Source organism: Rhipicephalus microplus, chromosome 1, assembly GCF_043290135.1.
Source record: "Rhipicephalus microplus isolate Deutch F79 chromosome 1, USDA_Rmic, whole genome shotgun sequence".
Classification (NCBI taxonomy): domain Eukaryota; kingdom Metazoa; phylum Arthropoda; class Arachnida; order Ixodida; family Ixodidae; genus Rhipicephalus; species Rhipicephalus microplus.
The window spans coordinates 73,118,806-73,145,083 of record NC_134700.1 but is presented as its reverse complement, the minus strand read 5'-3'; positions in this window follow the sequence as shown (position 1 = coordinate 73,145,083).

Below are 26,278 nucleotides of genomic sequence, written 5' to 3'. Positions count from 1 at the left end.
TTTCAAAACAGACCGCTTCGTTCACCTCTTCCTCTCTTCACACGTTGCCGCTTCAGCTTAACAATATGAAACAGGCTGGTGCACGTTCCAAGATCAATGATGTAATCCACCTCGTTGCACTTTTCTAGAACCGTGAACGAACCTTTTCAAGTGAGAATGAGCTTGTTTGCGCCAGATGGCAGCAGGAGGAGAACTTTGTCTTTTACAGACAGCTGGCGTAGTTTGGCTTCTCTGTCGTAATACTCCTTTTGTGTTATCTTCGCTTTCGTTAGTTCTTCCTCCACAGCTTGGTCGGTGTCCTCCAGACGCTGACGTAATTGCATCACGTAGCCGTATGAGGTCATCACTTTGCTAACGGCGTCATGTCTAGTCCACGGTTCCTTTAACTTGGCCATTGGTCCCCAGACATAACGACCTACACCTAGTCGAGCGATGCAAACCCCAAGCTGCTCTGAGGTACCTATCTGTATGCAAACAGCAGTGGGGCCAGATATCAGTCCCAGTTTTTCGAATTCAGACTTTCTTGGCACATTTGGCGGATCATATGCTTTAGCGTCCGTTAAATCACTCCACAAGGTGGTAAGGGGTCATCGGGAGCTGCTCGAAAGAGAGCAGCCGGCTATATTCGATCATAACCCGTTTCATGAAAGAAGTTCCCCGGTCAATTATTTCTCTTCGAATTACCACGCCAGAAAACATCTCTAGAAGGCCCTCGGCGATCCTCTCTGTCTCAATGTTTGGCAGGGTGACAGTATCCGGGTGAAGGGTCACCTAATCAACCATGGTATTTACGTATCGGTCTCCCTTTTCGGAAATCAGTGACAACGGACCAACAATGTCAATAGCAACTCAATGGAAAAAAAGTTTTTGCAATTGGCACGCTTCCAAGGGACACACAACCAACTAAGTGCTTCGGTACACTTCCCTGGCAAGTGTCACAATATTTTACAAAGCGAGTGACATCGGCCTGCACACCGGGTCAGTAAAATTGTTCGACCACTCAGTCGACAGTCCTCTAGGTTATTGGTGCCCAGCCAGAATTCCTTCATGTGCCATCTTCAGAACGAACTTGTGCAGTGGGGTGGCACACAAAGCTCTTCCTTCTTTTTTTTAGATGGGAGTTTGTATCTCCTGAAGGGAATACTTTTCACCAGAACGAACTTCATTTCGGCTGATCTTGTATTGACCTTGTTGCTGAAGGCCTCGAAGCAGCGCTGCAGTATGGGATCGTCTTTCTGTTTCGCTTTGAGGTCCAATGGGCTTAAGCTCAAGTGGCTGATAGTTGCCACAGGCAATGGATTTGATGTCTGCGAAGCCGTTTTTGTGACGACGGCAACTTTTGTCTCATTGCTGATTTCCTTAGCAGTGTCTTCGCCAGTGCCATACAACTTCTAGTTGGCTGGTTGTGGTGCCCCACCGCCTCATTCCTCTGGAGAATCATGTGGCTTCTTCCAATCAAGGTCAGGAGCAGACGCATTTCGCATGCACTCAACATTTTTCACAACCACATCATAAAGTGGGTTCTTCGTGCATATCACCGTTACTTTACTGGCAGGAAATGGGGAGCTGAGGTTTACTTCAGCCTCAGCTAGACGCATGGCCGACCGGTCTAGCAAAGATAGATATGTGGGGTTTAACGTCCCAAAACCACCATATGATCAGGAGAGACGCCGTAGTGGAGGGCTCCGGAAATTTCGACCACCAGGGGTTCTTTAACTTGAACCCAAATCTGAGCACATGGGCCTATAACATTTCCGCCTCCATCGGAAATGCAGCCACCACAGCCGGGATTTGATCCCGCGACCTGCGGGTCAGCAGCCGAGTACCTTAGCCACTAGACCACCACGGCGGGGCAGGTCTAGCAAAGTAGTCGCATGGCTATTTCTTGTCTGTTCTTCTTCAGGCACCAATGACTGCCTGTCCATAACTGAATTGCATCCCGTGTCCCGTAAAAAAGTCACGTTCTGCCCCTCGAGCACGTCTTCGGCCGTTGGTATTCTGTTCCCTTGAGGTTTAGTGCACCTTTAACCATTCCTCTCAACAGAAGTGCCACTGGCGGATGTGGCCTCTGTATAAAGAGCCCTTAGGCCACTCTCGGTGGTCATACTGCACGAGTCTTAGCCATCAGTGCCAGCGCCATAAAGGTAGATGTTCTATTTGTGACCACCTTTGCGACATTTCAAGCACGTAGGCCTCTTTGTATTAGGTGGCCTCGTCTTCTACAAACAATCGGTCGCTCTATGCCCCAAACTATTGCAAAGGAAACACTGAATTTTTTCCTTCGCATTTTGTCCGTCTGGACCCCTAATTGTGCTGGAGACTTTCCCGGTTCGCTATCCTCTTTGCTTCTTCAAAGGTTGATCAGACTGTCTGCTTCGACGTAATGGTCCGCAGTCTCCACAATCTTTTCCAGTCCTCTGAAGCCTCTTTCTTTCAAGAAATCTGCCAGCTTCTCGTGACACCGCCGAAGAACCTGTTCTGATATAGTAACTTCCCGGCGGTCCTCATAAGTACGCTCCGTCTTCGCCATTTGCTGCCAGTGGTCAAAATATCCGGCGAGACGAGCAGCAAACTGTCTCCCTGTTTCAATGGTCTCCACTTTGCAATTCCGGAATTCTGCCCTGTACCCTTCCTCAGTGCATCGAATACGCTGCAGCCAAGTTTGCTTCAGCTTAGCATAGTCCAATGCGTCGTGAGCCGTCATTAGACACATTGCGCTCAAAGCTTTCCATTTAAGCACAAACTGAGAGAGAGAACCCATTCATTTGCAGGCCATTCTTAGCTGTTAGCCACTCTTTCAAATCACTAGACATATACATCCAACGCATCCCTTGTGTCATTCAACGGAGGAATAAGCTTGTGTGGGCTTTGATAACCCTGCACCGAACTAGAAACAGCGCTAGCTGACGGGTCACTAACAGCCACGGGAGCTAGCCTTGCCTGCTGTTCATCTAACTTGACCTTAAGCTCAAGCTCAAGCACTGTTCTTCGTTTTGTAGGTGAGCTCTGGCAAGCTTCTCTGTCTCTTTAGAGGCAGCGCGATCAGCTGTACGCTGGTCTCTTGCTTTTGCCCGCTCCTCATCTACTGAGGTCCTTACGTCTGGGCCCGTTATGCCCAATATCTCGCCAAGTTCTAGCAATCTCTCGAAGTCCATTGTCAGCCGACACACACCCGCGATGTGATGCTCCAAAAGATGTTAAAGAGAGCAAGTCCTGTCACCGATGCCAGTTTTTGTGGAAGGTACATTTGTGTCACGCCCACAGTTTTGCTACGCAAAGAGAATGGGCACGACACACCATATGCAAATAATCAAATAAAGGGGAGTGATAGAAGTAAGCACCCATGGAGCGGCTTTCTAGCCGTTGAGCAATATTTTCCAGAAACGTAAGCAAATCACTTGGCTTTGAGACTTTTGATTCGAGGTTCATTGTTGGTGGGACTTCTATTCTGGCTTTCAGGAAGTTGAAAATTGATTTTCTGTGACCAGGCTTTGAAGGGAACTCAAAATGTTGGCCATCATAGTCATCCTTCGCTGCTATAACTGTTCGTTTCAAAACTGCAGCCACGTATTTAAAATTGCTCCAACTTCAAGGGCACTGATTATAAATCAGTACTCGCCACGCCGCGTTTTTTAGCCTGTAATGACGTGAACAATCAGAGTTCCCCCATTGATTCAAAGAATGTTGTTTAGAGACCTGAGCTGTGAATTTAGCTTTAATTAAGGTGGTAGACCTCCTTCAAAAGTCATTTTCTTTTCGCGAAATAAATTTTTAGGGTTTTGTTTTCCTTGCATGCCCAAACATTCTAATATATGTTGCAACAAAAATTATCCTCCTAGCGTCAATATTTTGCGAGTTACAGCACGTTTTTTATACCCTATGCTTCTACAGCAAAACCGAAACCACATTTCCAACTGTGATTTCGGTTTCGAAAAATCGCTTTCGAAATCAAGAGTTGTTTCGTCTATATTGATGCTATTCAAAATATTTTATGCATTTTATTGTGACTGTTATATAAGATGATGTCATTCAATACAACTTTGTGTTTAAAAGTCCTCGTTAATCTCTAACAACAGCCACAAGGAGACGCACGATGCTCGTCGGAATTTTCGTTATTTGCCTTGGTCAGGCTACGTCAGGCTTCGTTCTGCATTTGTTCCACGTGTGAACGCTACTAGGGCTGTGCCGTTAGGCCACCTGAACCCTATTACGACCAGTATGGGGAAGTGCAGAACACAGCCTGAGGCGAGCAAGCGCAAGTTAGCTGGAAATCACTACACGACGAGGAGGCTGCCTACTGACAGAGACGCCGGTATTTCGGTGACCGTGAGGAAGCTTGGGGACATAAACAAGGCGTACCAGGCTTCACTAAAAAATTCTGCGCTCCAAAGAAACAGGATAATGAACATTGGTATTCTTTCTTCAGTGTTTTCATCGCTGGCATGTTCCAAATGCATGAACACAACACTGAAGCTCGAGGAATGCTCTCACCAAAGGATATGCTCGGCTTGTGCAGTCGTGTGTGCCGACTGTGGGTTCAAGCGTCCATTTCATACGTCAACAAAGGTGGGTCGTGCCAATGAGAACAATTTACGTCTGGTTTATGCGATGCGCCAGTTAGGAAAAACACACGCTGGTGTGAAAACATTTTCTAAAGTGATGAACATGCCCGCTCCTCCACGTCACTCCGCCTACGACAGATTGGCATCTCGGCTTTCTGCAGCGGCAGGAGAAGTGTCGTCGAAGTCAATGACTGATGCTGCTGTGGAAATGCGTCGTTTTGTGGGGAGTGCCGAGTGTGGTGTTTAAGGTGATGGAACGAGGCAGAAGCGTGGCCATTCATCTTTGAACGGTTGTGTGTCTGTGGTTTCGACACGGGAAAGGTCATTGATGTTGAAGCCCCTTCTAGTTCGTGTAAGTCTTGTAAAACCAAAAGCAAGTTGAGGTTAGATAGTGTTTCGTACCAGGAATGGAAGGCAAACCACACTTCCTGTCGAGCAAACCACGAAGTGCTGGCAGTGTGGAGACGGTTGGTCTATACCGAATATTTGAAAGGTCGAAAGGCAAAAGAGATTAGAAGTACCTGCAGTACTACGGCGATGGTGATTCCAAGAGCTATGCCGCTGTCAAAGACATGTATGGAAAGGACAGTGTGTAGAAACTGGAATGCATTGGGCATGTCCAGAAGCGTGTTGGCTGCCGCCTCAGAAAACTGAAGAAGACAGTGCGTGTACTTGGGGGTAAGGGAAAGCTCACTGATGCCCTCATTGACCGCCTGCAAAACTACTGCGGCATCGCTATAAGGGCTAATGTGGGGAACCTTTCTGCAATGAAAAAGGCTACCCTTGCCAGTCTTTTTCATTGCAGCTCTACCGAGAAGCAGCCGAGACATGGCCTGTGTCCACATGGACCGAAAAGCTGGTGCGGATAACAAAGGTTCGAAGCACCCGGCCAAGAGAAATGTGTACACAAAGTACGACTTCCAAATGATGTGCTCAACAAAGGTAAAACTGTCTACAGTGATCTGAGCTCTGATGAACTTCTAATGAAGTGCCTTCATGGAAAGACTCAAAACGCTAATGAGTGTTTCAATGGTCTAATATGGCAGCGGGCGCCCAAAGCTTGCCTACAGTAATCTTTGCCTTGCATGATGCTGTGCCACACTTTAATAATGGCAGTGTAAGCACACTAAATATCCCGAAGCAAGCTGGCATAGAACCAGGGTACCACACGACGAAAGCTTGCATCGCCAGGGATTACCTGCGCATGCAGAATGCTAAACGCAAGTTAGCGGATTGGAAAAAACAGGCCAGGAAGAAAGGACGAGCAGCCACCCGAACGAAAAGAGACAATAATGCTTTCGCAGAAGGGGCCAGCTATGAATCTGGTGCATTTTAGGCCTGCATGCGAAGATAGTGACCCGTTTTACAAGCTCGGAAATCTTTGTTTACGTTTTTCTGAAAATAACAATTTGCTCCAAGTGTGTCGACGCAAACTTTCATAACGTATTTTTCAGCGTATACTTTGAACTAAAATTTTGCACATTGATTTACAACATATATATCTGTCCAGTGAACCAGAATAAAAGAAATCCATCATCGAATATTTTTTCAGTTCACAGCAGAATTCTCCAACAGGTTCAGTCTAAACTGGTTCTTTTTCGCCGTTTATTTGTTTTTTAGCATTACTTCCTTGATATTTACTGCATAATATTTATTCTAGTTCACTGCATAGCTCCAGCCATTAGTTACACAAATTTCAAAGCTTTACCGAATAAAGCCACCCATTAGTCACTTATCACAGCTGGCGTGGCTCGCACACTTAATGCAATTTTTGACAAAATTACCACACAATAAGTATATATTCAATATTTTGCACTGTAGATAGCTAAGTAAATTATTTAGTACATGCTGGTTACAAGGAAAAAGTTATTTCAATGCTGCCTGCCCTTAAAAAATTGTTTTTGGGTGGCCTACTACCTTAAATATTGCTTTATAACATCATTGAAGTTGATAACATTCCGCTTTTCATTTTCCTTGGTTCGTTTTGACAAAGCCTCCAGTAGTGCCTGTTCAAATGTATTCAAATTGCTGTGAGAAGTAGCTTGCCTTATTGCTGAAGTCACGGCACATACAAGTTCAAACAATATAGGAAAATGGTTGCTGTTTGTACCCGAGTTCAAAGTAGACCATGTAGAAATGCAGAGGCTTGGCCTACAGAAAGAAAGATCAATCGTATAATGAGACTGATTGCACACAAACGTGGGGGTTCACTAGTTAATGCATGTTAAATTATTTTAGCAACAGAATCCCACAAGCGCTTTCCACTCCTATTTGTTTTAAATCTCCATGAAGTCTGTTGATAATTAGTCTCCTGCCATTATTATGTCTCTCTGAAAAACGCAACTACGGTATCTAAAAGACTATAAATTTCAACACGTACTGACGGAAAATAAGCGTTTACTAACAAAACGGGAAGGTATCCAGGAAGAGAGATATCTCATGTTAAAATTTCACTTTCTAAATTCGATATTTTACCTGCAACTTTTACCCGATGCGCAATTTTCGAAGAGATAAACACTGCTAAACCACCACCTCTAGGGGTGATCTAAGTTCGGCAGTTATTAAGATGAAAGATTTTCTTTTTAAGGGCCAAGTTTCTTAAAACGCTATAACATCTTGAGAATGATGATTACAGGGGCAAAATAAATCAGTAGTCGCGGAAAAAAATTGACCAGCAATTTCACTGCCTAATTGTTAATCCACCTATTTTGAGGATATACCGGCACCATACATTGCCTTCTGCAATAAGCTATCTTTCAAAATCATCTTTTTATGCTATTTTTTTCTGATATTTTTTTTTTACTTTTCCCTGAAGGTTTACTGGAGATCCACGTTTTCGTGGCGATGCCCGCCGTTTCATTTTTTTGGAGTGGAATTCTCTTTTTGAGTCCTGCGAATCTGAATCAGAGCTCCAATCCTAATGTTCAACGGAGAATATTTAACGACTGCAGTACGACGGACCATCTCTTATATAACTCTTCAACAGGTGTTGTTATCATGTGGCTGGGTTTAGAAGGCCCTGTTTCTAGAGATTCTGTGTTCATGTCTTCAGCTGAAGAAAGCTAGACGCTGCATATGAGTGATTACCAATATTGAGGACTTGAGTGACTTGTGCATTTACAATTTGAGTAAATGACTCCGTCAGCGTCACAAACAGGTTCTCCAATAGCTTTTTCATTGTTTTCTCAATGGTCGAGGCTATTACTTCTGAGAGTGACGAGTCCGTGACACGGTTATGACGGATCGCAGTAACAGAGTGCCCACGAGAGTGTGATGGCAATCCAAGCTTCGTTGCTCGAACAACGTTCTTGGTCAATTATTTCTATATTATGAATTTCCTGAGCTTTCACATTATCAAATGGATGAGGGCCACCACAGAGACAGCGAGACCTTTCCTGAGCTGTACATTCTTTAGAGTTGTGTGGTCCTCACACATTTTACACCACTCTATTGATCGGGAACCCTTTATGCTATGCCCGAAACGCTAGGATTTAACGCACCCCAGTAGACGATAAGATTGCGCTTCGACCCAATATTTCAGTGACCACGCTTTGATCTCTGTTGGTCTTATAGTACCAGCAAATGTAACTATCACCGACTCTTTCGGCATCTTTTTTTCGGTCAGCGCTACGTGAACAGCGGAAAACTGCCCCCACGCTTGCTACCGAAAAATCTCTAAAATTTCTAGTGGAGATAGGCTCAAGTCCACCCATCGAACTGAACCTTTCACACAGGCCAAGTGAGGAGGAACAAAACAGCTCACCGGGAGAGAGGCAAACGGTGTGCATTTTAGGAGATCTGATATGCAGGCCTGATCTGGGTAACAGCACAGAATACTTCTACGACCAAACTGTCGCACCTCGGTGATGAGTTAGAAGTGTTCGGTCACCTTCCATAACTCCTCCTGGGTGCTTTTTGGGTTTTTTGTGAATATAAACCCCATTTGTTGAGATGAAAACCACCGGAACGCTGCAGAGACCGCTGCGCATGAAAATCTTAATGGATAAATTATCATTAGTGAGGAATGCCGACCAGGCAGAGCTTGCCTGGCCGGAAAACGCGACAGGCATCAGTCAGTTGAGCTCAAGTCAGCACCGCCTGCAATGGCCGTACACCCCGGGAAGATGCAGCCAGGCGCCGAAGACAGCCAAACAGGAACTCAAAGAACGTCGCAATGTCGAAGAACGCCGCCTCGCTGAAACGGACAGACCGGAACCTCGAGGACGTCGGTTTCATTATTTTGTGGTGTGTGTCTTCAGCTTGACATACGACCCACTACAAGAAGTAGGTGGCAATATTCCTCCTCCACAAAAAAGAGCATCATCCCGATGCCATGAAGTTATTAAAAAAAAAAAGCAAAGCAGCTTAAACATTGAAAAATCACACCAATAGTCAAATTTTACACGCGAACACCTCACCAATGATGAGGCAATGGCCGTAGCACAAATAAAAAACACATAGTTAAAGTGTTCGTTTAGGAACAAGCAAAATAAGGCTTCATGCGCACCACGTGAACTATGTCAGAGCTCGGTTGTCTTCGTTGTACCCATGTTGACAACGCAGTGTCGGGAACCACTTCGTACTTTAGGTTACTCACGCGGCGCAACACTTTATACGAAACGAAGTATCTACTTATCAACTTTTCAGAGAGGTCACGGCGACCAGTCCAATTCCAAACTTGGTCTGCCGGACTGTAAAATACGTCATTGTTACGCATGTTGTAACGTCGTGCATCGACCTACTGCTGCTGACCAAGTGTAGCCGGGCGATCTGGCGACTTTGCTCGGCACGCTCCGCAAGTTCTTCGGCATCTATTGCTAAATGATCGTCGTCTTCACAAGGAAGTATAGCATCCAGAACTGTCTGAATTTTGTGGCTGCAGAGAAGACGAAACGGTGTAAATGGCCTTGTTTCTTGAACGGCGTGCTATAAGCGAACGTCACACAAAGCAAAATGCGATCCCATATTTTCTGTTGGACGTTGATGTGGATGGACATAATGTTTGTGACTGTCTTATTTAGTCGCTCGGTGAGCCCTTTGCTCGGCAGATGGCAAGCAGTCGTCGTTGCATATGTTACTTAGGCAAAAAACTTCATCCATAAGCTGTGCAGTGAACACTGTTCCTCTGCCGGTTATCACTGTAAATGGAGCACCCTGGCACAGAACAATGTGGCACATGAAGAACTGCACTATCTCAGAAGCCGCGGCTCGTGGTATCGTCTATGTCTCATCATGGCGGGTCGGATAGCACGTTGCAAGAATGACCCATTTGTTGCCGTTGGTCGATAAAGGAAATGGGCCGAGAATGTCCACGCCGACTTGGTCAAATGGCTTGTGGGGTGAATCAATTGGCTGAAGTAATCCAGCCCGCTTCCTTGCTGGCGACTTTCGACGCTGGCATTCACGACAGCTTTTAACGTACTGCTTCACGCTTGCCGAAAGTCCGGGCCAGTAGTACCTCTCGCTTACTCAGGCGAGCGTTCATGAGTAGCCTAGATTACCAGATGCGGGCTCGTCATGACATGCGCAGCGGACTTCGTCCCGCATGTCCTTCAAAACGACGAGGAGGTAAGCGCGGCTCGTAGAACGGGCTTTTTCTTGCACAGGACATTATCGCAGAAGCAGAAAGATGTCAAGACGTGAGATAGATGACGAGGTATAATGGCGCTACGACTCTCTAAATAGTCGATAAGTTGTCGAATCTCTTCATCCTCTCGCTGCCGTCTGCTCAAGTCCGACGAGCTAAGGGCGCCCAAGAAACCGTCATCGTTCTCTTCTTCCTAAATGACTGAATGTATGGGCGCACGTGACAGTGTATCAGCGTCTTCGTGCTTCTGTTCAGCCTTAAATACGATGATCACATCAAATTCGTGTAGGCGCAAGTTTTCTTGGGCCAGTCATCCTGAGGGATCACGTATGTTTAGTAACCAGCAGAGGGCATTGTGGTCCGTCACCACTTTGAATGGACGACCATAGAGGTACGGGCAAAACTTGGTGATCGCCCTTACTAGTGCGAGACACTCTTTCTCTGTTAACGTGTAATTCACCTCGGTCCAGGACAGTGAGTGGCTGATACTTTTATTTTTTTATTTATTCAGAATTGAAATACAAGTGATACAAGTGCATGTGTTATGTACAAATACAGAAGGAGGTCTCAAAGTCGCGAGACTGTGAGTGATACCTCCTATAAAATCATACATGAGAGATACAACGCAATAGATAAGAGTGGTAAGGAAAGAAAATTTAAGGTATGCAAAAAGTACACATAAGCATGAAATAACGAACGTAAGTTATAAATATTGTACACCTAAGCATGCAAAAACTAACACGAAAATGCAATAACATTCACTCTGTATAATATCAAGCATTATTACGGTAAGGGTAGAAAAATAAGATATACCAAATGTAGAGATAAACACGAAATAGCGAACATAGGTTATACAAGGTGTACCGATGAGCACAAAAAACTAACAGAAAAATGCAATAACATTCGATTCATATAATATCATACATTAAGAATTTAATAAGTGCGGACGCAAGCCTTTCTTAAACATTTCGAGGGATCTATTTTTGATCTCCAAAGGTATAGAATTCCACAGGGAAACAGATGAAAATAATCGTTCTTTGCCGTGTTGATGCTGGACGAGCACTGCGACGATTCCGATGTTACTGGCGTAAGTGTGCACTTCTGTGTCAGCACCATTGTCAAAACGCTAAAGAACGGTGGTTGACTGCATCCGCTGCCGTAGTTCGGCAAAAACAGCCTGTTGCTTCGTAGCCCATACAGACGGTATGTCGTCTCGTGTAAGGCGGGTAAAGGGCTCCATTATAGTCGAAAACACTGTAATAAATCCTCGACAGTAGGCGTACAGTTCCAGCAAGCGCTGAACAGTCTTTTTGTCTGTAGGAGGCAGAAACGCGGCTACAGCGGCAAGTTTGTCGAAATAGGATCGGCCTGCTTTAGTGTTCACTACGTGGCCACAAAACTAGAACTCTTCAAAACCAAAGTGGTACTTCTACGGTTTGAGTGTAAGATTTACTGATCAAATAGCCTCTAGCATACTCCTGAGGTGGTGAAGATGTTGCTAGAATGTTTCAGAAAAACGACTACATCATCAGGGTATACAATACAAGTCTGCCCCTTCAGATCAGTAAGCACACTGTCCAATATTCACTGGAAAGTAGCGGGCGCTTAACACAAACCAAAAGGAATGACTCGAAATTGATACAGGCCGTCGGGTGTCGCAAAGGCCGTTTTGTCATGGTCTCGCTCGTCAACATCAATCTGCCGGTACCCGCTTTTTGAATCCAAGGAGGAAAAATAGAGGGCGTTGCGTAGTGGGCGTTACGTAACAAGTCGTCGATGCGTGGCAGCGGGTGCAATATCAATCCTGAGCCCAAGACTCTTCTAAAGGGTGAGCATCCAATAAACATTGATCGGGCTTCCTTTTCGTGCCCCGACGTCGCCAAGACAGCGCGTGGTCTCCCGTTGCTCGGGAACGCTGTTCATGCTTCCCGTCACGACACTCTCTCGTTTATTGCTCTAGGGACCCCCCCCCCCCCCAGCAGCTTTCTGGTGCTTTATAAGCTCCCTCGGACAAGCAACCCACTACCGTGACCACAACCAATTTCCCAACATTGCCAGTTGCTCCGTGTTCGGCTCATCACATAACGCCCCGCCGTTGCGGCATACCCTCGCGTGACTCCGCTTTGAGATTAGCACCAGAATAGCGCGGAGTTCCATGATATCTACTGCTGTTGTACGACCATTCTTGCTGTGGCCACCTTAAAAGACATTGAATCCAGTTCAGCCGAGAACCGTAGAGGGCTCAGATGTGTACTCGCACAGATCTTACAGCAACTTAGCAGTTTGGCATCGGCACACTCTTGATTTTCCCCTGCCGTCCAACCTTCGTCTTCACTGTGTGAACTGCCCGAATTCTGCGGGTTCCAGAACGGCGCAGATGGCTAGATGGTGACTGTCAACGCTATAGCAGCACGCGAGGCCTGGACAGAGCCTCCGAATTGGTTCGTGGCAGTGGCTGTAGACCGTCTTCAGGAAGGTGCCGCGGCATGGAACCGGTATGAAGGCGTGAAGCAGCTGTCATTGGTGGAGTGGAGTGCAGCTCCAATTGTTGTTTTCGGCCCTATTGGCTATGACGTCACAAACGAACCTGCCACGTCTTTTACAGAGGTCGAAGTTCGAGAAGGCCGCATCCTCGAGGTTGAACTTGACAGGTACATTACAGAGGTCGAAGATCGAGAGGGCCAACTCCTCGAGGTAACAACTGTGAACTGCAGTTCAACGGCAGCTTCCTGCGCAGACTTACCTAGTACAAACCCCCTACTCAAGATGTGCTCCAACTCTGCCGCGGCAGCCGTCGGCCAGTGGCCGAGAGTGGTTCCCAGTCACATCCATCGGGAAAGCTTCTCCATGGTCTTCATCGCTTGGACACTTGGGGTCACCGGCACCCGTCGTACTGAACACCTTAACAGCGCACCCGTATATCTTCACAGATGCAGCGAATACGATGGGTGCCCTAATACTACACAATTTAGGAGTATCCGGAGATCCTGGCAAGACGGGACTTGACCAGGCGGACCCATATATGCCTGACCGCCACGGCACTTATTGCAAAGTAAGCACGTGGACGTTTGTTATGCGCAAAGCATTCTAAGTGCTCCATTGACGATGCCGACGGGCCTGTGACTGCTGTGGTCAGTGTCACCAAGGATTTGATGGTGGAGCCTGAGTCCCCTGTTGGTGAGGCGGGTTGTGAGTGCTATGGCTCCAATGTTTGCAGCACTTTGTGCAGGGCCAATCCTACGAGTCCCTCTGGGAGCACGCCAGAGCTACTGCAAGGGCATGGGTGCATCAATCGTCAGCACAGATGCTCGTCGCCTCTTCTTCGGTAACGAGTGGAAGATCCTACGAAAAAGCTGTTGGTATCTGGAAAAGCTAAAAACGTGCCTTTCAAACTTTCCGTCGGTAAACTGCGTATTGATGACGTTAATTACGTGTACGACGAAATCACTGACAAAATAACACGTGCACCGTGATGGCTCGCAAGCAGGACTGCTATGCTCACACTTGCAAGCAATATCCTGCCACGTACTGGTCCAACTTAGAACAAGAACTTCATTTTAGCCTTTACCAACGTACCTAGAATAACTTCAAAGCGTACAGAGTTCTGTTCTTATCTTGAAAACAGCAACTGCGATATCCTGCTGCTTACTGAAACTTGGCTAAACCCTGCTATTATAAATAGTGAAGCTTTGCTTGATCCATCTTCCACATTTTCCGAAAAGACATGATATGTAGAGCTGGGAGGGAAGTGCTTATTATTGTTAGAAGCCGTATATTACGTCTTTTGTGAATAACATGCCGTCGTGGTTGGAAATAACTTCGGTCTGCTACTCATCACAGTCATACAAAACAATTTTTGGAGTGTGCTACAGGCCACCAGATGGCTGGAAATGTTTTGTTACTTATTTTCACAATAAATTGACAACGTTGCAGTCTATGTTTCCTATAGCTGTCATTTCCTCTTGGAGGATTTCATCTACCTTGAAACTGACTGGTTGAATATAACTTGCCTCTCACGCAGTTCCAAAGAGTTCCTCCGTATAACCCTGTCCAATTAATTCACCAAACCACGCGCAATCGCAACATTCTTGACCTGCTTCTAATGTCAGCTCCTGAAAAAGCTACCTCAACGTTACACCTAGATTGTCTCAGTGACCACCACCTCATTAAGGTATCTATTAGCTTGCCAGCATCCAAGCCTAATGTATCTCCAAGGCCAAAAGTCGACTATAAAAGAGGTTATTGTCAATTCATACAACAAAGATTAGAAGACTTCTCTCACTCATTTATGGCCTCCTTCTTCAACCACGCAGTCAACTGAAAATTGGGGTCTTTTTAAAGAAAAACTGTTGAGCCTATAGTGCACCAACATACCCCTCGCTTGACAATTCGCGTTATTATACCTAAACCAAGATATACTCGTACACTTCAGACTTTTCGAAACACAAAGAAGCGCCTGTTCCAAAAGGCAAAGTTATTGCAATCTTCGGCAGTGTGGGCAAACCATCGTGTTTCTGATAAGGTATACTGTCATGCTGTGCGTCAAGCGATACAGAAGTTCTTTTCACGCGTGCTACAGTCACTTTTAAAAAAACGACCCCAAAATTATGGGAATTAATAGCCCCCACATGCTCTAACAATCGTGTCATGATTCTGAACAGCGCCGGTGTTCCGGGCTCTCCAGAAGTTAGCCCAGTCATCTTTATTAATTACTTCACTTCACTTTTTAGGAGAGAAAATTACACTAACATACCCCTGCCACCTACATTTGCGTAATATTTTTATGGATCCTAGAGTAATTATTCCTGCAGATATTTCTTCCCTCATTACGAATCTTCTCTTATTACAAACGTGTTCATGTGTGGACGGCATATTCTCTAAAATCTTGAAGATGACCATTGTTCTGTCTTGCACCATTCTAGGTCATATCTTTGAGCGATTGTCGCAAACTGGCGTGATTCCATATGATTATAAAACCGCTAAGGTCATTCCGCTATTCAAATCTGGGGATAAATGTCTGCCCAGTAACTACCGTCCCATAAACCTTACTAACATTCTATGTAAGATACTTGAGCACATCATATCTTCACATTGCTCGTTAAAGAACTCCAGGTGGTCAAAATTTTCGGAGCCCTCCACTACGGCATCTCTCATATTCATATGATGGTTTTGGGACTTTAAACCTCGCATGTCAGTAAATCAATCAATTATTTCCTCACACGTGTTATCACACTTACAGCAAAATCAATACTTTTTTTATATTAGCAAGGCTTCCACAAGGAACGTTACTGTGCTACACCACTCATCGAATTCATGCATTAACAACAAAGATGATAATTTACCAAAACAGCATATTCATCGACTTTTATAAGGCATTTGACCACGTAGCACAGTGTTGTTTAATAGCTAAAGTATCGTTTCTTAACTTAGATTCAATTAGAGTCGCTTGAATTAGAAGCTTTCTTTGTTTTCGCAAACAGTGTACTGTAATTTGTAACTTGTTTTGCCCTCTCTCAGAGGTAACATCGGGTGTCCGTGAGAGGACTGCTATTGGCCCTTTGTTATTTTTAAGTTTCATCAACGATTTTCCCTCACAAATCACGTCATCAATTCGTCTCTCCGCGGATGACTGTATAATCTATCGCAAAGTCACTACACCATCACACAATGCAGCTGTGCAGCGAGGTCTTCATCGCGTAACCACATGGTGCTCAGTTTTGCTAATCACATTAAACGTTGACAAGCGCAATCAAATGACCTTCACTCGAAAAGGCTAACTCTCTACATTCAAGTATTTCTTTGATGGTAGCCCTTTAAGCCCTACTTCATCTTTTAGGTATATAGGCATTCATCTGACATGAAACCTTTTTTTGGTCTCGTCATTTCAACAAGATTGCAGCTGTAGCGTCAAGGACGCTTAGTAACCTAAAACGCAATCTTCGCGATGCCGCTCCTTCCACGCGCAAGCTTGCTTACCAAACACTCGTGCGTTCGAAACTGGATTACACATATTCTATTGGTCACCTGATGAAGATTATCAATCGTAAAGCATAGAATGAGTTCAAAACCGCGTTGATCGCTTTATCATCATCAACTACTGCAGAAATTCTAGCGTTATAATTATGAAGCAGTCCCTCTGTGTTTACTCCCTCGCATACTACAAAAACATTTCTCCTTTGTGTTTGTAGAACAGAATCGCCAGCAGCAAGCACCGTTTCTCCTTGCCACTTCTCGTACCTCATCGATATTACCACCGTTTACAGCACAACCTCAATTTTCAGCGCCTAAAGGGGCACTCAAGCGACTCTAAATTTTCTGCATTACCATGTTCCATCCTACTCTGGAACAATATTCCTGAACATATAGGAAACGTCAAAGAAACCGAGATTTTGCGTAGCCTGCTTGAAAACCTGCCATTTGAACCCCAGTAGTATGCGTCTAACCTATATTTACCCCTGCTAGTTTTTCATTGTTAATTAGCCTTTAACGCTTCATTCCCATTTGTTTTTTATACCCACGTATTATCGTTTCGAATCGTATAACGGTAGTTTTTGCTGTTTATTTCGTCCGTTTGCATTTTGCAGAGCCAAGTGCTTTTTGTGCCTTTCGTAGCGAAGTGTTTCATAATTTCGTCTTATATATACCTAATTATTATCGTTCCAAATAATATAATGGCATTGTTGCAGCAACAAATTTCAAAGTTTCTTATGAACGGCAGGAGCTGAAAACTTGCAGTGCACACCTCAAGCAGAAGACACGCATGAAATACGAATCGACAGGACGAGCACGAACACAGCACGACACCTGAAGCGCGCTGTAAAGGAAGAGGAACGAAACGAGCGCACAAGTATACACAGGGTTAGCGCGAACTGTCACAATTATTCCTTTTTTGTTAGTTAACCACGCACTCATTTTGGTCATGGCAGCGTGCAAAGTGACCTTTTTCGTCTGATAAGCGCACGCACAGGAAAGATAAGCGCACGCACAGATAAGCGCACGAGCCTCATAAGCGCACGCAAAGGAGAGACCACGCACCGTGGAGGTGGCGCTTCGTTGAGGCGACGAGCCCGTCGCGGTATTTTGCCACAGATGACGAAAATGCGCTTCGCTTAAATTTCGAAGCTTTGAGGACCTCCAAACGGCGTATGGTGCATATAAAAGGCTTGCCGTTAGCTTTCCATGCAACGTACGCTTTGTGGTATAGTAGTTAGTGGCAAGGGCTCGTAATCGAGAGATTGCTGGTTCTCTTGCACGCGAAGGATGCTTGCCTTCTGGTTTTAGGGGCGAAGCTTTTTAAGCCGTAGGTCGTGCGTATTCGATGTGTGTAGTGGGTAGCCACCTCCCTTTTAGTTCTGGGAATGTTCATTAAATGGCAGAACTTGTATTGATGAAAAGATGATGAAAAGATGCGAAATGGTGGTACTTGGAGTTTTCACTAGATGGACAGACAGATGGACAGACAGATGGACAGGATGTGAAAGGGTGATGAGGGGCCCACATTCTTTACTGCTGTATCGCAGGGGGACGGACGGACAGACGGATCGACAGACGGACGCGGCCAGCGGACGGACCATTCACGGTTTACCAATAACCACCCCCCCCTCCAAATCTTCGCCTCAATCATCGTCATTCCCTCCGTGGATATGCTGCGATTTTTTTTGCATTCTTTGTGTATGCATTTATCGATGTCACTTCCGTTACAAAAATAGGTTAGCCGAGCCGTGGTGAACGCAGGTATAATACACTTTAGTGCTAAAAACTGACCTCTCGCGCCGCACAACCGTTGCACAACCGTGCGCAACCGTCCACAACCATTCATACAGGCACTAGATCTTGACCTCCAAGGCAGGGCTGGTGTGAGACTTATCCTGTGCGTTGAACGAAATTCGAAACGTGCGCGTTAACCAAAAGCGCACTGCTGGTTTCTGTATCCAATCGGGCTCTTCTGTCTCTAATTGGCCATTAGCAGCGATTTGATTGTTCTAGTAGAAAAAACCGGCCCACGACTGCGTGGTTTGCGCCTCCCAGGATTCTCTCCTGCGCAACGCCGTGATGAGCATCAGCGTCAACGCCGCCGCCAGTGCAATCAGCACCCGCTGCTTCGCATCTACACATGGTGTCTTTGAACGAGAGATAGTGTAACTTTTTTCACGATTCAATAATTCTCAAATGTGTCTGTCAGGTGAAATCTGAACTCCTCACTGGTGACGAATTTGTTGAACTTTTTGACCATGTCTCGTTCAGACTAGGATGCAGGGGTAGCGTGGAGTTCAAATAGGTGGAACCAGTCTTGTACGAGCGCATCGTCCGCTGCTTCGGTGTATTTGGAGATGGGGAAGGTCAGTCGATGGTTCTGTCATGATTCCGGTAATGCATACACGCGGGAGCATATTTTGTGGTCAATATTCAATTGAGGCGTCTTGCCAGTGGCTTCGTGAATGATGTGAGGCTGATGAGCTGCGGCCAAGCGTCCATTTTGTCGACTTCTGTGATGCAAGTTGTCGGAGACTTGGCTTGGCTCATATGCCATACGTTTATTCCATTTGACTTCTTCGTAATCCACATCAACCAACCATCCCGCATACCTTGCTGTATCATACATAATCACACACACACACACACACAACTTATATATATATATATATATATATATATATATATATATATATATATATATATATATATATATATATATATATATATATATATATATGAGATATAACAGACAGTAATGCCAAGGAATGTACAGGGGAAGTTATTAAAATCAATGGAATGTAAATAAGAAGAAAGAAAAGTGGATGAAAAAATTACCAACTGTGAGCAGGAATCGAACCTACGACCTTAGAATTTGAAGGTCGTAGGTTCGATTCCTGCTCACAGTTGGTAATTTTTTCATCCACTTTTCTTTCTTCTTATTTACATTCCATTGATTTTAATAACTTCCCCTGTACATTCCTTGGCATTACTGTCTGTTAATCTCATTTATATTGTGTCGTAACACTGAAAAATGAGCCCTGAGGTATACACTTCTTTCCCATATATATATTATATATATATATATATATATATATATATATATATATTTATATATATCTGGGGTGTGTTGCAATACTCACCGTAGATGGCCAATAGACTGCTAAATGGATGGAGGTGATCTCGATTCCCATTACAATTTCACGTAGCAGGCAAAATAGACAGCTCTGATAAGACCGCACCGTAGACCAATACGATGCAGGCTACTTTGCTGGCGGGACTGGAATCGTCTGCCTGCAACTACCGTGCACCACTCCGACCCGCATCAATTCAAGATTCCCCTCGAATCACTTTTTTTATTCTGTAATAATTACCCATCCCTCATGTAATACCCTGCTGGGGCCCTTGATGTAGTCAAAATAAATAAAAAAATAAATAAATAAATAAATAAATAAATAAATAAATAAATAAATAAATAAGGTTGCGGCTCAGCGAATCGCTCAGATAGATCGGATCTCACCGGAATGGTCATCTGCACACAAGCAGACGTTTCTGCAAACGCTCATTTAAGTAATGTTTTTTTATATTTCATCACAAAATAAGCCAGAAAATACAATTGTTACGTTTGTTTATTTTGTCTTTCTCTTCGCGACGCGAGTTGGCGCCTAGTCACGTAAAAGCCGTGCAGACGCGTTCCAATTTTCAGACATCATAGGCTTGGTGCTGTCTTCTAAGCGGTCTTCGCAGACTGTCCACGTGCTGTCTAAGAATTGGAACATACCCACGTTTAAAAATTGGGTAGGCAGCACTGCAACCACTATTGAAGTTTCCCGAAGATTAGCGTCTATTTTAAAAGCAGTTACGAAACCTCGCGTAGATCTTTGGCGGATTGCTTCATTACTACGCATAATTATTTGGTTTGATTCCAGCTGTAACGCTGACATTTATTCTTTGCATTCATTAAGTCGACGTTACCTATGACGGGAATTGCTTAACGCTCACGCGTTAAAATTGCCCATGGGTGTTCTCGTCGTTCCTGGGTAGATAGTGAGTGTAGTGGCACATACCCGCCAGTAGGTATGTGTGAATATCTAGCGGGAAGTGTTTGACGACGTACACGACGGGATTGGGACATTATTATTGTCTTGACCTGCGCGTCATATTCATCAGACCATCTTACCTTCCCATGCTAATTTTGGTTCACGCCAAGTTAATGGACTGACAACGAAAGCACCAGAACATAAGCGGATAGATAGATAGATAGATAGATAGATAGATAGATAGATAGATAGATAGATAGATAGATAGATAGATAGATAGATAGATAGATAGATTCAAAGTCGCCGAAGTTCGACTTTAAATGCTTCGCACTTAAAAAGCTTCAAAAAATTAATTTTTGCGTGACGTTTATCCGCCTTTGGTTGCTTCACTGTGGTTTCTGAGGAAAAAGAACATTAGTAAAAAAGCACGTTTCGAGATAGTCGAATTTACAGTTGAAAATTTGCAGTATTTCAAAAGTACAAAGAGATAACAGCAGATTGACTGACCCGTTTCATAGGGTACTAGACAGATACTCATCACCCACTATAATTTTTTATGTTGAAACGTCTTGCCGGGCGAGCCTCATTTGTCTCCTGCTATGGAGCCGTGTCAGCACAGCGCTGTTGGCGCAGTTCAAGGGTGCTAGGGCCTGCACTTTGAAGTGCCCGGCTAAATTCCAAAATAGTCCCGCACATTCACACGGGCTATGTTGCTATCATTATTAGTAAACATGTAATCAGGAGTGCATATTTAGAGAAGTTGTACGTTTTTTAGCGCACTCTCACGTGACAATCTAACGACTCGTTATTGTTTTGAGCTTTCCCAAGGATACTTTTAGCAAGCAAATGTGGATTAGCTAGCTTCAGATAATTTGGTTGAAGAGCCTGAAAAACAGGGGCTGGAAAGTATTCTTCATGAACAGAATGGTTCACCATTCAAATGGAAATTGTTGAGCTTCAAATAGCTTTTGGCGTTCTTTGAGCAAAGACCGTGGGCTTGATTGGTTTTCTTCTTTGATGCCTTGTCAAAAGGTGTGGACCGGACAGCTTTTCACGTTTTTTTGTGAATGTGCTAAATGCACTCCATGTTCTAAATTGTAAATTCTCCATATGGCTACGACGCTAGAACTGCAAGGAATCTCTTACTACGTAGGAATAGAGGCATGGCAGGCCACCGCAGAAGTTTTGAAGTATGTCACTTTTGGAGAAAAAAAAACGTACTTGGTTCACAAAAGGCTGCAGATTTTAATTATTGCTCAAATAAACATTGTTTTTTCCTAGTATTTTTACTTACACTGTTCTCTTATGGCACAAGAGAACGCGAAGAAACTCGCTTCTCATGAGTTCGCAGCTGATCTTTCATAGCAGCTGTCACTCTCAGTGCGTTGACAACCTTCTACGTACAGTAAAAAATTCTCGTCGTCATGGTAGTTTCTTTCAACATCCCTGATGGGAGCAATCTGACGAAATCCCTCCGCCGAACGACTTCCACCATATCAACATCGCATCACTCACCACTGCATATCTGGGCGCGGAGGACATTTCGCTCTAAAACCCGTTCACAAGAAATTTGGTTGCAGTGTGCTGACATCTATAAAGAACGCACAAACACAAGTGGTGTAACGTTGGCCATGTTTTCGAGAGCGAATCACGAGTCCGCATGACTTTCCGCGTACAATGGATGGTATGCATTTCATGCACTACAAAAGCCCTCACAAATGGTACGCGCACGTAAAACAAGGTTAGTTTCAACTGCAAAGGTCCGACGATAACATTCCACTGCGCGGATACAGAAAATCTTTCAGAGTTGATATGTCTACTCTGCGGGCTATAATCGAAAGCACGAGTTGGTACATTTTCACTTCCCAAAAAGATCATGTCTTGCAAGAACAAAGCAGATTTATTGTTTTACGGACGGTTCAGTTTATTCACTGATACACGAAATATGCAAAGTGGTTGGTGTTCGTTTTTTGCTCACGTGTCAACACTGAAACTACTTGTATAGTAGCTAAAGTACTCGGCTGCTCACCCGAAAGGTCACGGAATTGAACCCCAGCTGCGGTGGCTGCATTTCCGATGGAGGCGGAAATGTTGTAGGCCCGTGTGCTCAGATTTGTGTGCACGTTGAACAACCCCAGGCGGTAGAAATTTCTGGAGCCCTACACTACGCCGTCTCTCATAATCATACGGTGGTTTCGGGACGTTAAACCCCACATATCAGTCAATCAACACTGAGGCTAGCCCAGCCCAAAAAGGGAGCGTCTGCCTACTGACCCTCTTTGAGAGGACGCCCCTGAATTCCGCTTAGCAACGCGAGAGCCTATGGACATTGCGAATACTATTTCATATCGGCTGCAGATAGAAAAAAAGTTTGTTTACAAGTGTTTTGCGGTGTTGTTGCCCCTTAAACACTCTGGGATTAGGCTCCCGAAATGGTAAGCTTTCCGTCGCGTGATAAAAATAGGCACCATAAAAAGTTGGTGTCGGTCCCTTTAACATCAGCCCTCGCCCGACGTGATACGTGTACGGGCTCATTCAAGCATTGCTGAGTTTGAACAATTGACCGCGATGTTGAATCCACAGGTTCAATTCCTGCTTGTTTTCAAGGCGAGCTTCTGCTGATACTGGTAAATATTTCACCTTAGATTGTTTTTTTTTTTGAAAGGGCAGTGCCATTATTCGCTCGTGCGACCTTTCTAGTGCTGAAACACTTCTCACTATACCTTAACAAGACAGATGCTTGGGCTAGTTGATGATTTGGAATCAAAAAAATTGCACAGCGCAAGAAAACGAGTAGTTACGGCGTAACTGCGGAAAAGAGAAGCTTGAACAGAAAAGAGCACTGACTTCAACTAAATTTTATTTGCGAAAATTCTGGAAATATATACTCATACTAGCCAGCAGCACATCACGATACAACCGCGAAACCTATCGCGTCACAGCGAGACACTTATTATCTCATTAGGTTTTACAACACCACACCTCAGCACGAACTCACAATATATTGCGTCATAGCCAGATGCTGAATGTCTTTTTAGTGAGCACAACGGAAGGAATGCTAACAGATGGGTCACCCAGCAGTTGTATTTAATTAGCCTCGTGGTAATCTCATGTGTTACCTGCTAACAATGTTTGCGACAACAGTACACTTTTTAAATTCCTGTTTTCAACCCCAATCTCAGCAATAAATACCCAGATGGTTTTGAACAGCTGTGCTTACATAATAATGATGTTAGTTTAGAAGCTAGTGATTCTCCTCTAAACATGATAGTGATGGTCATCCGCCGTGACGCTGTATTTACTCGTTTTCGTGCGCTGTACAAATATGTTGATTCTAATTATATGCTTCATATATATATGATTCCCTTACACTTTTCGTTTAGGGACGATTTATTTACAATTAATGGGGGTCCTATCCATTTTAATCTCTAATCAACATGGGCTCTTCATAGGCTTTTAAGTGTACTTGTCCTGACTGTGGCGACGTTAGTAGTTTCGAGCATGTGCTCGGGCAGTGCCCCTCGATGCTTAGCCCAAGCCGGTTTCACAGAAGAGGATTGGGACTCTGCCTTGTGACGTTCGGAGTTACTATCCCAACTACGGGCTGTCAAAGGAGCCTACAATACGGCGGTGAGGCTGGGTCTTCTCGTATCAGGCGGAAGAGGCCCATGACGTTGCTCTAAAGGAGTAGCGTTTCTCGGGGTCCAATATATTTCTGTGTCTGTCTTGTAACTTATAACTCCATATTTGAAATTTTTAGCTCTAATATAGTATGCTAGAACATTTTATGGATATCTCAGAAGAAAAAGTCAGCAGATCCCGCGTACCTAGGAATCAACGTTATGCAAAGCATGCGGAGAGAAAGTGACTGTGTTGCAATTTTTTATTGAGTGACTCGCCATAAAGTGACGGTAAATATATGTACACATGTTTCATGCACAGACATATGTTGGTGAGTTGCAGATGTCTATATAGATGTTCTAGTTAGCAACGATGCCAACTAGAACATGCGTATTACCAACACCATAAGCTGACATGAAGCGCTGATACTCGCGAAGATGCTGGCCCTGGACACTGCTACATCAATCAATTTCAGCGCATGGCAACTAACCGCAATTAGTGTTAACCCGACGTAACAGCTGTATCAAATGAGTACATATGTAATGTTTATAAAACTGAATAGGCAGCACTGCACTACTATTGACGTTACACGAAGATAAGCGTCTATTGAAAAGTAGTTCCGAGACCTGGCGTAGCTCTGTGGTAAAATGTTTCATTGCCACGCCGAATGCTTGAGTTCGGTTCCAGCTGGGACCCTGGCATTTATTATTTGCATTCGCCGGTTCGACGCAACCGGTATCGGGTATTTCTTAACGCTGGCGTGTTAAAATTGTCCATGCGTGTTTTCGTCATTCCTGAATAGATATTAAGTGTCAATCACTTGTGGCACATACACGCATACCAGCGGCACGTACCCGCTCGTAGATATGTGCCTCTTTCTGGCGGGAAGTGTATTACGACGTACGCGACAGGATTGTGACATTATTCATGTAATTACCAGCACGTCATATGCGTCAAACCATCTTACCTTCCCATGCTAATTTTGGTTCACGCCAAATTAAGGGATTTACCACGAGAGCAACCAAAAGTGAGTGGCTAGATAGATAGATAGATAGATAGATAGATAGATAGATAGATAGATAGATAGATAGATAGATAGATAGATAGATAGATAGATAGATAGATAGATAGATAAATAGATAGATACGCCTAGAGTCGCCGAAGTTTGCTAAAAAATGCTTCGCACTTAAAATGGTAGGAACTGTTGCGGCAAGCAGCCCTGGTTGGCACAACCCACAGCTATGGGGGTCACCAGCATAGCGATGCATTATATTATTTTCGATGTATTGCACAGGCTTAAATACAAACAACGTGGTTTGTTATTGCGTCGTCATCATGAGGATCCAGCCTAAAAAATCAGTAAAAACTAAGCATCTACCATGCCCTCCTTAAAAAGAATGATTTATGTAGTACCGCATGATATCGCGTTGCGAGTTGCTTTGTGACATACATTTGTTTCAAAAAGTTCAGTACTTACGATTCCTTGAGAAACATTCACTGGCCAGCACAGCAACTGCGAAAGTGAATAATGCATTCATCACTGCTCAGTGTTGCGAAGACTCGTATATGTACACATTGTTCTGACAAATATTAGTGCGTTCACAGTGTAGGAAGCAGTGACGTGCTTATTCTTATGGTGGCCTCTTGTGCTTATTTGAAACGACATCACGGGGACGCAAGCATTGGTGTAATTGGTTCAAACGAAAGCAGCGTTGGGCTGTTTGAATTGTTTTTAATAATCACTTAGGAGAGTGATGTAAGTAGGACGCCTAGCCAAATTTTGAGTATGCTTTGTTCCCAAAGGCAAGGTATATTTCTCCTCGGAGACCTAGTTTTCCCGAGGGCAAAGCATTTTCTCGACAGCCACTAGTGCCACTGGGAGATTTCTTAATGGCACACAAAGACAGCCCAGCGAATAGAAACAGAGCCTGACATTTCTTCAATGTCTGCTCTTCAATTGTGTGCATATATATATATATATATATATATATATATATATATATATATATATACATATGCGTGACGCTATGATGAATCGGAGACGTGGCCTGGCTCATACGCCATGTTTATTTCATTCTGCACTTCTTCCTTCTCTGCCTCTACCAACCATCGCTTCATACCTCACATGATTCCCCCTCCCCCCGAAAGGTGGCACCGGTTACAAACTACAACAAATTGAAAACAAAATAAACAAAATAATGGCCGAATTCGCAGTTTCACATCCGGATGGAGTTCCACAATCTCACTAAATCTTCAAGGCCGAGGGAGCATTCCGGTGATTTTTATGACGACTCTGGTGGACGAGCTTGACTGTTGCGTTCCGGACAGAGTGGGCTACACATGGATACTGACAATACTGCTTGAACTCCTCTGGGGACTGAGCAAGGATGGAACGCATTGTTACATCGGCAGCTTGGATGTCGTCGGGGTTGTATTTTTTGTCGCGAATGGTGCAATCCCGGAGCTTGTTGCCTTCGTGCATTTTTACAGACTGT